The sequence below is a fragment of the Telmatherina bonti genome (assembly GCF_933228915.1).
Source record: "Telmatherina bonti genome assembly, chromosome: 9".
Classification (NCBI taxonomy): Eukaryota; Metazoa; Chordata; class Actinopteri; order Atheriniformes; family Telmatherinidae; genus Telmatherina; species Telmatherina bonti.
This window is the reverse complement of record NC_136627.1, coordinates 4,604,337-4,620,164: the sequence shown is the minus strand read 5'-3', so window position 1 is coordinate 4,620,164 and position 15,828 is coordinate 4,604,337. Positions and strand designations below refer to the sequence as shown.

The 15,828-nt window shown below is 42.3% G+C and overlaps 1 pseudogene across 1 annotated transcript in view; it reads right to left on the bottom strand.

Annotated features, from left to right (window-relative positions):
- Window positions 1-4,865: 4,865 nt before the first annotated feature.
- Window positions 4,866-15,828, bottom strand: part of LOC306760679 — a 29,843-nt pseudogene continuing 18,880 nt past the window's right edge. The window contains exons 9-16 of the transcript XR_013771855.1: window positions 13,929-14,092; window positions 13,606-13,837; window positions 9,457-9,542; window positions 7,940-8,148; window positions 7,427-7,768; window positions 7,189-7,355; window positions 6,999-7,098; window positions 4,866-5,416 (exon numbers count right to left, since the gene is read on the bottom strand). The product of XR_013771855.1 is annotated as an uncharacterized misc_RNA (transcript). The remainder of the gene's footprint in view (window positions 5,417-6,998; window positions 7,099-7,188; window positions 7,356-7,426; window positions 7,769-7,939; window positions 8,149-9,456; window positions 9,543-13,605; window positions 13,838-13,928; window positions 14,093-15,828) is intronic.

Here is a 15,828-nt window from a genome sequence, read left to right as displayed (position 1 = left end):
GCAGAGCTCAGCTGCAGGATGAGGCCCTTCATTCAGCGAGGCCTACATGAGGGCAAGCCTCAACTGAAGGTCACAGCAGATCTGCAGCCTCTCCGACAGTCCTTCCAGCTGGGCTGGAGTCATCTGTAAAGGGAACCACAGGAGGTCAGATGGCGAGCTCTGTTCTGCTTGAGGAAGGCCGAGTCAGGAAAACTGGATCAGAAAGAAGTCTTTCTTCATGTTTCAGCTTGCTGACGCTGCTCCAGGGAGTTCAGGTATTTCAGCAGCTGTCTTGTGGCTTGGCAGGAAATATTTTCTAGACAGATGCATCCCAGAGGATTGGTGCTGATTTGTTTTGGGTTTTTTTCCTGTGCTACCAGCAACTGGAAGATTAGTGGTTCCCAGTGAGCGGTTGTTGCCCCATCATGCTGTGGGGCAGCTGAGGGAGGGTGAACCCAGCCAGAACCAGTAAAAACTGCTGGAGTAGCTTCAGATCCAGTCCACAAATGCCCCAGTGTGATATTACGCATCAAACTAGGGGTGTCAAACCTACGGCCCGGGGACCACAACAGGGTCCAGTGTGGCTGACAGGATTAATGTGAACATAGAAGATATGTTCTGTAATTATTTTAATAAAAGTAACTGCAGTATTTAATAACTATGTGATATTAGGGCAGCACAATGCTGTAGTGGTCAGCACTGTGGCGTTACAGCAAGAAGGTCGCTGGTTTGAGCCTCGGTTTGGGGGAAGCTCAACCAGTGGTCTTTCTGTGCAGAGTTAACATGTTCTCCCCATGTATGTGTGGATTCTCTCCAAGAACTCTGCTTCCTACCACCATCCAGAGATGTTAATGTTAGGTGACTTGGTTAAATTGGTAAATTGTCCCTAGGAGTGAGTGTGAATAGTTGTTTGGTTTTGTGATGGACTGATGACCTGTCCAGGTGTACCTTGATGGCAGCATAGAAAAATAAATGAATGAATAGGAAGTTGAGAAAAATTAATATGATTTATTGTAAATTTTATTCATTTATTTGTTTTTTTTTAATTCTATAAACATTTTTAAAAAAAAGAATTTTATGGATTTATATTTAGAGTATAAATTATATTTAGATATTTAAAAATGATATAGAATATAAAAATTAAAATTATTTATTTTTTTATAGATAAATATATTAACACAAATCTAAAGTAAAGTTAACAAATATGTATGAAAAGAAAAACTGTATGTTTTCTTTCAGCTTGTCCCTCTGAAGGGGGACATGCTGGAGAATTTTATGTCAGATGCAACTCTCTGCTTTTATCCAGGCTTTGGCCCTCGAAGAACCATCTTCCTCTGGCCTGAAGCAGCTTTGGGGTGTGGGACTCAAACTACAGACCATCAGGTCACAAGACAAGCAGCCTGACCACCCGATCCACTGACACCTTTAAAAGAAAAAAACTATACATAAGCATGAATAAAATTACTACATTATTCCAAAATTACAGAAGTTGTGCTCTGATTTCTTGTGATAACAGAATAATCCTGTCTCAAATCTGAGCCTCCAGAAGTTTCATTATGACACACTGATGTCTTTTATTTTACCTTCTTAAAATACAAAACCCAGAAGTGCTCAGAGACGACGGAAAAGGAAAACACGAGAGAATGTGGGTTTAGTCAGTAGAAAAACTGTAAATGGGCCATTTTTCATTCATTTTCTTCTCTCTCACTTTCCTGCTGCAGGACAAGGCAGCATCCAGGTGACACTGGCCACAGTTACATGGTGTTTTTTTTAATCCGGAGTTAATAATTAGGAATAATTGTATTCTCCTACGAGTTTACATGAAAACAGTTCCGAATGAAACACGTCCTCACTAAATTCCTCTTTAGAGAGGCGGGTTGGGAAGGGTTCTGATTGGATACGTGACGGATGACGTATACCTGAAATAAACAAAGTTGGCTCCCTGCTTCTCATCTTTTCTGTCGTAACTTGTAAAAACTACATAAATACCCGTTTTACCGCTATTTTTATTATAAATGTGAATTAGCAGCTCAACACCAGCATACTACTTCACTTTTTGCAGCAACTGAGAAGGAGAAATTTGCATTAGGAATTAAGTGTTTACATGGTTGTTTTTCATCAGTTTAAAGCTGAATTAACTTTTATTCGGAATTAAAGCGGAATTAAAACTCCCATGTAAACTCAGCACTACACATACAACACAGCAAGGAGAAGAGATGTTTGCAGGATAGTGAGCATTTAGAACAAAGTCATAGTCTAGGCTGAGCTGGAAAATCCACGAAGCAGGAGGACGACAGACTGGGTCCATTATGCTGCAGATCAGGATGCCACACCTTATGCTGGGTGGACACGATTTTGAGGGGATTACGACACGATTTTGCTGTCGCAGACCACGTTGCGTCATCATGGAAACATCGTAGCGTCGGGATGTCCGGTCGGGAGCTCGTGAGCCGTACAGTGTGAGAACACTCACGAGGAAGGATTAATTGCTGCTACATTCTAACGATGATGCTGCGACCTCCCGATCAAACTTCTGGCATGTCAGAAATTTTCGCCGTCGCTCGTACAGTGTGAGTGGTGTTACGTCACAATTCTACGTTCGCACCTGCGCAGAAGACACCGGTGGAGCTTTAAACAATGACGGACAACCCCAACTTCAGACGTGTGCGGTGGACACAGCTGCTAGATGAGAGATTAGTAGAGCTATGGAGAGAAGACGAGGTTTTCTTTTTTTTATTTTGTTTCAGCGCACAAGACAGCGCACACAACTGCAACAACTTGCTGCCTGCTCGCCATCTTGTTGTCATGCACGCTGTGGTTGTCATAGGAACTAGGAACCTTTGTTTTTCGTTGTTCACACTTGAACACGTCGTGCAGTCACACGCCGACAACTAGTCGTGGTTGTCAATAATCGTGGCTGACAGCAGTCGTACAGTATGAGTACACATGTCGTAGGGTCAAACAGAGTACGAGGGACAAACCCGGTCGGAGCATTTCCCCGACAGTCAGATTTCTAAAATCGCACAGTGTCCGCCCAGCATTACAGAAAGCATCTACTTGGGAGTGAAGCATGTGATGTGTTTACTGGGAATGCAGATCGTTAAAACGTTCTTGGTCCAGAAGAGGAGAAGGTTTCTCCTCTCAGCAAAAGTCTCGTGTGTTTCCTGTCGGTGGTCCGACCATCAAGGACACCACGATCAGCCACACAGCCTCGGTCACTCATACCAGACAAACACCTTTGTAGCTTCACACATGACCAGAGGCAGGAAACATAATTACCAGTCTCTGAACTGCATTTCCAGCTAAGCGGGGAGTTACTGGTGGCCATTTAGTTCTTGACAACGGGTGTTTTGTTTGGGATGTACAGTTCTGAACTGTATAGACTTTAGTGATGTGCCGATACTTTGTGGTGAATCAGAAGAGCCGGCTCGCATCAAGTTTCCTTTCGCTGCTTAGCTCCCAGAGCACAGCTTTGTTTTGATTGGCCCGCTTGACCATGAGGCTCTGGTCATTACGTCACTGGTTCCTAGGATTACCTACTACCCACAGGATTACTTTGTAGTTCCTAGGATTCGGCCAACAGGCTATGTTCTTCATCAATGACTTTAACAAGGTTGTATGTCATCTTCAGGCATGGGTGGGACGTCTTTTTGTATTTTATTCCTCTGTCTTATTATTTATTCCGTCTTGTCCCATGACTTGTTGTTAAAGCTTCCAAAGGACATAGGCTGTTATGGACATAAGAAAAATGTCTGAAAGCACCCAGTTGTTGTCAGGATAATGGGGAAATTGTCACAGAGAAGCAGGGAGCTCTGGCAGAAGCATCCGCCTGACTCACCATCATCACATGACCCCTGCTTCCCTCTGCATTTTTGACTTGCAGACTGGAGTCAATCCAGTTCTGATGTGGAAACCAGCGCCTGAACCAAACAGATCCCTCTTGGCAGATTCCCTGTGGCATGTGCGTCCGGCTTCTTCCATGTCCAGGTGGAAGTGAAGGGAAGGAGGGAAGCAGGGAGCAGAGAGGTCCTTCAGCTGGCTACAAACCAACTAAGACATACAAAACTTCACAAGAGACTAAACAGAATAATCTACTCTTACAGTAAGTCATATGGACACAAATATATCACATGCAGATGTGGATGCAGAAGAAGCAGACATGGCAGCCTGTAGCCTGAGATAAGTTCCAGGCTGTACATAACATGATGTCCTAACATGATGTCCTCTTCTCTCATGGCTCTCATGGCATGACAGAAACTGAAGGCAACATGGACCACAGCCAGCATGGAAACCAACTCTTCTCCTGCAGTCCAACATTTTCTTAAGTGATACAAAGGCAAATAAAATGGTATCATACTGGATTTTATAAGCAGAAATAAAAGTTGCGCTGAGCTTATTAAACAAAGAACAGAGCTCTTAAAACATCTGGGACACAGTAAATCAGCTCAAAAAGAAAAAAATAGTTGTAAAGTTAGATGTTCTCAGGATTAGGGCCGTTTCTGCAGCTCTCCGCCGCCACCTGGTGGCGGCATGGTGTGTTGCATAGCACAGAAACTGCAGAATATGGCTGCTGCTGCTGCTGAAAAGTGCAACAGAAAATGAAAATGATTCCTGTTCAATGCAGGTCTGAGAGGAAAATCTAATAAATTAATTAGATGACATAGATTAATTAAATTAATCCACAAATATCACTATCTCACTGTGACAGGAACATCTCTAATTCCAGTGAGAACATAAATGGTGGTAATGTTCTACTGGGAATAAAATGTGGTTGATAACATTTATGAATAATTTAATCCTGGTTTTGTTTACAGTTTACAGCCAGAAAACCTTCAATATGAAGACATTTTACAAATAAATCAACAGAAAAAAAACAATGATAAATAAACCATCTTTTATTTTTCCAACAAAGTGAGCACACATGAGCATTTCCTCCTACATCGAATATTAACGTCATATAAAAAGGAATTATGTTTCACATGTTTGGCTGAACAAAGACGTCTGATACAAAACAAACACAGCAAATCAAAGTTAGATCAGAAGGTTATGCTTATTTTTTATTTACTGTTGTAAATCTGAATCTAAAATACGATCCTGACGTGTTCGGACAGATTAAACCCTCTCTAGTTGTAGAACCCTCTCCAGTACCAGCAGGTGCAGTTGAGCCCGGCTGCGATGAGCAGGATGACCAGCAGTGTGATCAGCAGACCCAGACCAAGGACGGTGGCAACGACGGCCCAGATCAGCGTCCTCTTGGATGTGTCGATCAGAGGCGTCCTGAGGGCCATGCGGGCCCTGCGGGCCCGCCGGCGGTCCTGTGGAGGGTAGCGCGCCAAGTTAACGCTCTCCATGTTCAGCGAGCGGATGAGACATGCTCTGTGGTGGCTCAGCTGGTCAAAGCTGTGTTTGCCATGGTAACGACCCATACCACTCTGACCTGGATGGGGAACACCAAAGACACAGTCATGGTGGGTTTCAGGAAACATCAGGTAACAATCTCATTCAAATGATTACTTTACTCGTTCCTAGGACACTTTTATTTATACCTAGCATTACTTTATTAATCATGGGATTAGTTTTCTGGTTCTCAACACTATTTTATTCATTTCAAGCATTACTTCACTTGTTCCTAGGATTATTTTACTCATTCCCATGATTAAGGTTTTAGCTCGAACTTTGGAAAGGAAGACATGAACAATAGGTGTCTATGCCTTAGAGCTGCACAAAAACTGAATATCACAATAAGAAAAAATGCTAACAACTACATTTCTAAACAAAAAAAAAGTCTCAAATGTCACTAAAAGAAAGGTTTTATACTCTCATAAGGTGTCTTTTCAGACGTTTCGATATAGAAATATGTCACAAAAGTGTAATTGAAACACTTGTTTTGTATTGACATGTCGCCGGATGTGACGTGTGGGGGTCATGTGACCAGTTTATTTCCGATAAAGATGGCGCAGTGTGGAAGAAACATAAAAAGATGGGCGGAGCCTCCATGATGTCACCCAGCTGAATTGAAGCTCGGTGGGCGGTTCCTACCATCGCCATCTTGGCAGGGGCGTGCGTGTCGTCTCACCCGAAAAATACAAATATGGGCAAAGAGGTGGAGCTGAGAGGGGGGCTGTGAGCGTCATGGTGGATGATTGACATCGAGTGAACTCCGAGCTTTCTGTAGCTAAGAGCTAACCGAGCTAACCAGGAGATAACAGGAGCTAACCAGCTAACGGAGGTAAGCGGGCTAAAGGTAAGTCACGTTGTTAACCGGCTAAAAACCCGCGGTTGTTCTACGTTCTTCTGACTTGAAGCGGGAGATCGGGTACCTGTCAATCAAAAGGACACGCCCCTAAATATTCTGAACTTCGAGATTAAATTACTTTAAAACGGACGAGTTGCAAAAAAATTCACCCCTCCCACAGCTGTCATGAAGGTAAACTTGACCAATTAAACCTAAAATGGATTTTTGTACCAGGCTGTAAACATGTTTATTTCTGCTGTAAACATGTTTATTTCAGCTTTGAACATGTTTATTTCTGCTGTGAACATGTTTATTTCTGCTGTAAACATGTTTAATTCTGCTGTGAAGTTGGTCTTTTTAACATGGGAGTCTATGGGGATTTGCTCTGTTTTGCAGCCCCTAGTGGCAGAAGGAGGAACTGCAGTTTTATGCACTTCTGCACAGGCTTCACTTTTTACCGGAGGAGGCTCCGTCCATCTTTCCTATGCTGTCTATGGGTACAAACAACAGCAAATTTCTGAGTTTTGGAAGAGAAAAGGAGGGAAAAAAGCCGTAGCAAATTCTCCAAAGCCAAAGCTAAAAGCCATAAAATACGTGTCTACCTTGATTAAGCTGCAAATCTCGTTTGGGTGACGACAAGATTTTACGAGAACTTATGTGCTGAACACTGTTCAATAGAAACACCCACAAATCGCAATTGTTGTTTGTCGAAACTTAGAAATATTGTTTTATTTTGAAAAAAAAAAAAATGTAATGGAAACGCAGTTTGTGTCATTATTCTCACCAACACCACCAAACGGCAGCGAGCTGAGCACATAGTGCATCATGACGTCGTTGACTGTCACTCCTCCACTCGTCGTTTCCTCAATCATCCTTTTCACTGCCTTAAAAACAGCAAGAGGGAAAGAAAAGAGCGCGAGATGAGGACGAGTTGCCAACATTAAAACCTCCTTCATGATTCGCCTTCCTCTCACCTTCTTGTCAGAGCAGAAAATGTAGAGCGCCAGTGGTTTCTCTCTCTCGTTGATGAAGTTAATGGCATCGTCCATGTCACTCACAGTCACTATGGGTAGCAGCGGGCCGAAGATCTCCTCCTGCATCAGCCTGGAGTGGGGGGGGACGTCTTTCAGCACCGTTGGAGCTTTGAAAGGAACATTGCTTTTGTTAACTTAGAGTTGAAAATAAAAACTCTGCAGTGGTTCTTCCTCTTACCGATGTAGCACTGCGAGGCGTCGCTTTGTCCGCCCACCACAGGCGTGTAACCCTCCATCAGACTCATGATCCGACTGAAGTGCCGCTGGTTGACGATTCGGCCGTAATCAGGAGAGCTTTTGGGATCGGCGCCATAGAATTCCTGAGAAGGATTAAAAAGGGTTTTGATGAAGCTCCATCCTGCGTCCCCGGCAGGTCAAAGTTCAGGTGAGAGGGAACGTTACCAGCAGAGTGTGTCGGATGCGCTCCACCACCTGGCCCTGGATGCAGGGCTCACACAGGATGTAGTCTGGAGCGATGCATGTCTGGCCGCAGTTGACAAACTTCCCCCAGGTGATGCGACTGCACACACCACATCATTTTAATGTTCCATTCTGAAGCGGCTTTGGAGTCAGTCAATGCCAACAGATCTGGTGTTAGAGTTTAAAGCTACATGCAGTCTTAAAGTATCGAATGGGCTCATTTAAAAACTAGAAATGAAGACGAAGCTCTCTGTGGTAAAGATTGTGTTACCGGCAGGCGATCCTGATGTCGCAGTTCTTGTCGATGTAACAGGGGCTCTTTCCTCCCAGCTCCAGAGTCACTGGAGTCAGATGCCGAGCTGCAGCTTCCATCACTACCTTCCCCACCGTGCTACTACCTGTGTAGAAAACGTGGTCGAACCGGAGTCTCAGCAGCTCCTGGATCTCTGAAACGCCGCCTGTCACCACTGGATACAGATCCTGGAGATAAATAAAGCAAGTTTTATCTGCTGTTGTCTTTGATTGTAAAACTTAATTATGTGTAAGATGTGAAGTAAAGCAGAATTTAATGATTATAAACCTCATCAGGTCGTATTTTATTCCCAGTAGAAGATAAACATCATGTCAGATGATGAAACTGAGACGTTTGATCACCTGATGGGGAATATGAGCAGATTGTGAACAGTCCTGGACCTTGTTGTTGGATTTCTGCCTCCATGATGCTCCAGATGCTGTGATGATGCAGGATGTGGTCCAGCATGGTGGAACCTGCAAGGTCTTCCCTGAAAGAGACGTTGTCTGGATGGGAGCAGATGTTTCAGCATTGATGGAGCTTCCCAGATGTGGAAGCTGCCCACGCCATCGGCACTAATGCAACCCCATCCCATCAGAGATGCAGGCTGGTAACAAGCTGGATGCTCCCTCTCCTCTTTAGTCTGCAGGACACGCCGTCCATGCTGTCCACAAACTATTCCACGTCTTGATCCAGGTTTCCACTCAGAACATTTTAAATGAGCTTTGGTCCAGAGAAGACGGCGTGTTTCTGGATCCTCTTCACATATGATGGAGCTTTGTGGATTTCAGCCTGAACTGGGTTCACACTGGTTTCTGGAATCTTCCTGAGTCCATGCACTGGTTTCCAGTACAGAATCATGTCTGGTTTTGGTGCAGAAGATCACCAGACATCATTATCCCCAGCATACAGAGATTCCTTCTGATTCTCTGGATCTGTAGATGACGGTGGAGCTTCACATTTTTTTGAACGTTTAGATCCAGTTTGTCTCAGACTGGTGAAGCTCTGTCCATCTTTCCATCTGAGAGACTCTGTTCCCAGTTAAACCAGTCATGTTACTGACCTGTTCCCAGTTAAACCAGTCCAGTAACTGGCCTGTTGATAATTAACCTGATTAGTTGTCAGACGCTCCTCCAGTTGGTTCTGACTGGTTCCAGTTCCTGGTCCAGCTGTTTCCAGATGTGTTTCTCCATCAGATGATAAAAAATCTCAGTTTCATCGTCTGACATGATGTTTATCTTCTACTGGGAATAAAATACGACCTGATGAGGTTTATAATCATTGTTTTTTGTTTAACTAACAGAGACCTAACTGTTGTGGAGTTAGGGTGACTGACAGGTGAGTGAAATACGAGGATGATGAAGATTCTGGACGCTGTCAGTCCTTAAGCTTCATCATGTACCGCGTTATAAATATCAGTGATATGTCTGACTCTCCTTGCAGAAGGCTTTAACCTTGCAGGCCTTCTGCACAACAATAGCAGGCGGTGTTCAGACCTTGTCCAGATAGCGAGGCAGCAGCGCTCGTAGTAGCAGGGACGAATACTCGCTGAGCTCTGACGGTTTCACCACAGCTGCGTTGCCTGTTGATGGAGAACACGAGTTTCTGTGAATGGAATGAGATCACCGAGTGACGCAGAGCAGGCAAGTAGGAGGATGAGAATGCAGAGATGGAGGGCAGTCAAACAGCGGGATGCTTCTTTCCCAGCAACAAAGAAAGGCGGAGAGGAGGGAACAAGACTTCTCCAGGCTGCTGCAACAGATGTAAAGGTCATGATGAAATGTAAAGTTTGTATTTAAAGCCAACATGAAAAGAACATGAAGCCAAAACAAATTAATTCCTTCAGAGCAACAAGTGTCTTTTAAACAGATCAGATATCAGCGAAATAATTCATGACAGATAAGCTGCAGCATAATGAAAACCAGCGAGCTGAAGAATATTAAAGCGTATGATACGATATGAAGCGATATGTCACTGCAGGAAAGCAGCAAAGGTCAGGCACACCAGGAGAAACTCAGAGTTTCAGCATTTTAACACAAAGCGGGTTTGTTTAAAGAGTGGCCAAAAGAATTGAAGTAATCTAAAAAATGTAGAGTAAGGTCTTCTGATCATGATGAGATCAAAACTGAACTTTATGTTTGTAGTACAGACTGAAGATGGGCGGAGCCTCCGTGACGTCACCCGTAGGTTTCCGAAGAGCCGAATAGAAGCTTATTGGGCGGTTCCTACCGTCACCATCTTGGCAGCATCACGCGTTTCATCTCTCCCAGAAAATACAAAACTGGGCAAAGAGGTGGAGCTGAGAGGGGGGGTGTGAACGTGGAGGTGGATGATTGACATCTAGCGAACCCCGACTTGCCGGTAGCTAAGAGCTAACCGAGCAAACATGACGCTAACCAGCTAAAGGAGGTAAGCGGGCTGTTAACCGGCTAAAAACTGTGGCTGTTCAACATTCCTCCTTCTTGCAACGGGAGATAAGGTACCTGTCAATCAAATGGACACGCCCTTAATTATGCCAAATTTTGAGATGAAATTACTTCTAAAGTCTTTAGTTACAAAAACATTCACTCCCCCCACAGTTGTCATGAAGGTAAACCTGAACTATTAAACCAAAAATGGATTTTTGTACCAGGCTGTAAACATGTTTATTTCTGCTGTAAATATGTTTATTTCTGCTGTAAACATGTTTATTTCTGCTGTAAACATGTTTATTTCTACTGTAAACATGTTTATTTCTACTGTAAACATGTTTATTTCTGCTGTAAACATGTTTATTTCTACTGTAAACATGTTTATTTCTGCTGTAAATATGTTTATTTCTGCTGTAAACATGTTTATTTCTGCTGTGAAGTTGGTGTTTTTAACATGGGGATTCGCTCTGTTTTGGAGCCCTTAGTGAATGAAGGAGAACATCCTTCCTACAGCAAAGCACGGCGGTGGCAGCATCATGTTGTGGGGATGTTTCTGTTCTGCTGAAGACACCAGACATGTTTGATGACACAGTGACATCTGTCATGTGTATTTCTAGAGCCGCTGCTGCCTTCCCAATGCTGAGAAGACATACTATACAGCTTTTACATCCGGACGCTACGTGACGTTGCAGCAGAGTTTCGCTTCACGTGTTGCTGTATAATATCATAAACAGAAACACTTGAGTCATAGGGAAAACTTGAAGGCTCAGATAATCAGAGTGAAGCTAAGCTTAACTCTCCCCGCCTTTAAAGTAATGTTATCTCTTCTGATTGGCTCTGCTTTTCCCGTCTATTTGCTGTCACTCTCTCTGTTGAAGAGCTAGCTAACGTTAGCTAGTGGAAGACCGAGGGATAACGAGGGCAGAAAGGAAAATTTCAGGAAAAGTCACAAAAAAATGATTTTCTCAGCTGTTACTAAGTCTTTAAATATCTTTACTTCTCATAAATCAGTGTGTTATTTAGTCAGGTGACTGAGTAGTGCTGCAGGTAGTTCACAGGGAGCATGATGACGGTGGAGAGGAAGATGAGTTTTTAGTGTTCAGTATACTGATTCCTAGGACAACTTTACTTGTTCCTAGGATTACTCTTCTCATTCTAAGGATCACCGTACTCATTATTAGGATTACTTTATTCGTTCCTAGGATTACTCTACTCATTCCTAGAATTACTGTACTCATTATTATGATTAATTTATTCGTTCCTAGGATTACTCTATTCATTCCTAGGATTATTTTACTCATTCCTAGGATTACTCTACTCATTCCTAGGATTACTCTACTCATTCCTAGGATTACTTGACTCGTTCCTAGGATTAATTTACTCATTCCTAGAATTACTTGACTCGTTCCTAGGATTACTCTACTCGTTCCTAGGATTACTCTACTCATTCCTAGGATTACTTGACTCGTTCCTAGGATTACTCTACTCGTTCCTAGGATTACTCTACTAATTCCTAGGATTACTTGACTCATTCCTAGAATTACGGTACTCATTATTATGATTACTTTACTCGTTCCTAGGATTACTCTACTCATTCCTAGGATTAATTTACTCGTTCCTAGGATTACTCTAGTCATTCCAAGGATTATTTTAATCATTCCTAGGATTACTCTACTCATTCCCAGGATTAATCTACTTGTTCCTAGGATTACTCTACTCATTCCTAGAATTACTCTACTCATTCCTAGGATTACTTGACTCGTTCCTAGGGTTAATTTACTCATTCCTAGAATTACTCTACTCATTCCTAGGATTACTTTACTCGTTCCAAGAATTACTCTACCCATTCCTAGAATTACTCTACTCATTCCTAGGATTACTTGACTCGTTCCTAGGATTACTCTACTCATTCCTAGGATTACTTGACTCGTTCCTAGGATTAATTTACTCATTCCTAGAATTACTCTACTCATTCCTAGAATTACTGTACTCATTATTATGATTACTTTACTCGTTCCTAGGATTACTCTACTCATTCCTAGGATTAATTTACTCGTTCCTAGGATTACTCTAGTCATTCCAAGGATTATTTTAATCATTCCTAGGATTACGTTACTCATTCCTAGAATTACTCTACTCATTCCTAGGATTACTTGACTCGTTCCTAGGATTAATTTACTCATTCCTAGAATTACTCTACTCATTCCTAGGATTACTCTACTCATTCCTAGGATTAATCTACTCGTTCCTAGGATTACTCTACTCATTCCTAGAATTACTCTACTCATTCCTAGGATTATTTGACTTGTTCCTAGGATTAATTTACTCATTCCTAGAATTACTCTACTCATTCCTAGGATTACTTTACTCGTTCCTAGGATTACTCTCCTCATTCCTAGAATTACTGTACTCATTCCTAGGATTATTTTACTCGTTCCTAGGATTACTCTACCCATTCCTAGAATTACTCTACTCATTCCTAGGATTACGTTACTCATTCCTAGGATTACTCTGCTCATTCCTAGAATTACGCTACTCATTCCTAGGATTATTTTACTTGTTCCTAAAATTACTTAACTCGTTCCTAGGATTACTCTACTCATTCCTAGAATTACTTTGCTTGTTTCTAGGATTACTTTATTTATTTCTGTGATTACTTTACCCATTCTTAGGACAATTTAACTCATTCCTAGGATTACTTTACACATTCCTAAGACTACTTTGCTTGTTCCTAGGATTACTGTCCTCATTCCTAGGATTACTTTTCTCATTATATAACAATTTTACTAGTTCCTAGGATTACTTTACTCATTCCTAGGATAACTTTATTTGTTCCTAGGATCACTGTTCTTTTTCCTAGGACAACTTTAGTTATTCCTGGGATGCCTTTAGTCATTCCTAAGATTACTTTACTCATTCCTAGGATTACTTTACTTGTTACTAGGATGACTGTACTCGGTCTTTGGATTACTTTACTTATTCCTAGGACTACTTTACTCTCTCCTAGTACTACTGTACTCATTCCTAAGACTACTTTATTCGTTTACTAGGATTACTGCTTTTGTCCATTTACTTTACCCATTCCCAGGACTCAGACAAACATCACAGTCTGTCCTGCTTGTTTACATTTTTCTTTCCATGTAAATGACATGAAAATGAAATAAAGTTTTATCATGACTGTAACACCAGTGGGACACCTGTCCTGTTTGTGTAAAAACCCAGCCTGAACTCCACCTGCAGCGATGGCTCCAACCAGCGGCAGCAGGGTGAGGGCCCAGGGATAGTTCCAGGCTCCGATGATGAGCACCACCCCCAGGGGCTCTGGCTGGATGTAGACCTCGTCTGATATCGTGAGCAGGTTCTTCTCCACAGGCCGAGGAGCCGCCCACTCCGTGAGCTTTTCTATGGCCAGCTTGATTTCATTCTCAATGCCAATCAGCTCCAACAGCGGAGTGTCGTATTGGCTCTGAAGGACACCCAGCACACATACAATGAGTTAACAAGCCAAACTGGTTTCTACAGAGCTCCTCCAGGTGCGTTTGGCGAGGCAGTCTCACCCTGTTGATGTCCTGTTTGAGCGCTGTGGCGATCTCCGTCTCTTTCTCTGTGATCATCCTCTGCAGGGCATGAAGCTGCTGCAGCCTGAACTCCAGAGGTCGAGCCCTGCCGCTGATGAAGGCCTCCCTGGCCCGCTGCACTGCCTGCCTCTCCATGCCGTCACCTGCAGCAGGTCAGAAACCATTGTCTGTTACTGGTCCAGTTACTGCTTAATGTTTATTTCTCTTTCAGATAGAGCCACATTTGTAAGAAAACTGTATGTGTGGGATGAGCAGCAGGTCCAGCAAATGCTCATTTACTGTACCAGTAGAAGCTTTTATGACATCTCATCTTATTTTAATTAAATTCAAGCAGTTTAAAGCCTCATTTTACTGTAAAACAAAAGCGTAAAAAATAAGTACTGTCTAACATGCCACTTTGGGTTCACCGGACTTCTTTAGGACTGAACTCACCGACATGTAGACTTTCTACCAGTCAACTGATTTCATGCATTTTCCCAAAACTCTGTCTAAACCGTTGACTGGTAGTGTATATATTTTGTTATATTATGATAATAATAAGGATAATAATAATAATAAAGTTTACAAAAACTAAAATCCTGGAATAAGATAAAATGCAATCAAATACTGGTGCAAAATTAAATAAATAAATAACATGAAATATAATAACCATATGTAATTGTTTAAAAAGTAGAATAAATTGAAATGGTTTGTAGCAACAACAGAATATCATATATGAATGTACCAGAAATGTATTTGACATGTATTATAAATTAATCTCATCTAATTTCTTAACACAATAACACAATAAAATTAGTTTATATTTGTAATCTGCCCCACATGACAGGAAGTAATTATCACCACATCTTATTTTTATTTAATTTAATGTGATACTGTTGTTTCATCTGTCATCAAAGGTTAAACTATATATAATATATTATCCACACATATATATATATTATATAAGAGCAAATTAGCTGGAGGTTAAAACAGAATCTTCCTTTTTACAAATTATGAACCACTTTAAACTAAATATTATTAATAAAACGGATGTTTTCAAAGAGAAATTATTCCTGATTAAATATCATGTTTAGTTGTAGTAAACTACAGAAAGTCAGCGTCAGTGTGAGGACGTTAAACTCACCTCAGTCCAGTGAGACACACCAGCAGCTCCAGTCAGAAAGCAGCTGAAGTTTCCGTCTGATCTGATCTGGAAGCGGCTCGGGTGACCGCCGCATGCAGAGGGGTCCCGTCTGACCAGCTGACTTACCACACTGTTTATCTGCTGCTCTGGGATCAGTTTACCAGGGAGGGGGGGCTTCATTCATCCCGCCTCCAACATGGAGACCAGCCAGACACTTCAAACTCATAACTGATAATAACTCTTCTCATCACAGCTCAGTAACATCAGAACATGGAAACAAACAAAACAATCCCTCATATTCATGTTTACTATCATTTAATTAGTATTTAACATGCTGTGTCTGAACTGATTGTAGATTAAACACTTTTCCATCAAACTGATGTGAAATCTTTCAGATGTGAAGATGCTCCACGTGGACACATGCGGATCCCAGGTGTCCACCAGGTGGTCCCCTTCAGGCCTCCGTCACAGGAACCTCTGCAGGCAACATCAACACTCAGCAGAGTTTTCACACAACAGGCACAAACAAAAAAGGCCATTTAGCGGCGGGCAGCGAAGCATGCTGGGTAATTAGAGGGAGGGTAGATGAGGGGGCATTATGTGGTTAGATTTCCTGGACAACACCACATTGTCCATCCCGGACAAAGCCATTGTTGTGCGAGGGTCCAGGCGGGTGGGACGGTGGGACGAGGCGCATCAGATTAACTGGGAAAATCTTATTCTGTCACATCTCCAGTGTTTACATGACTTATGGCG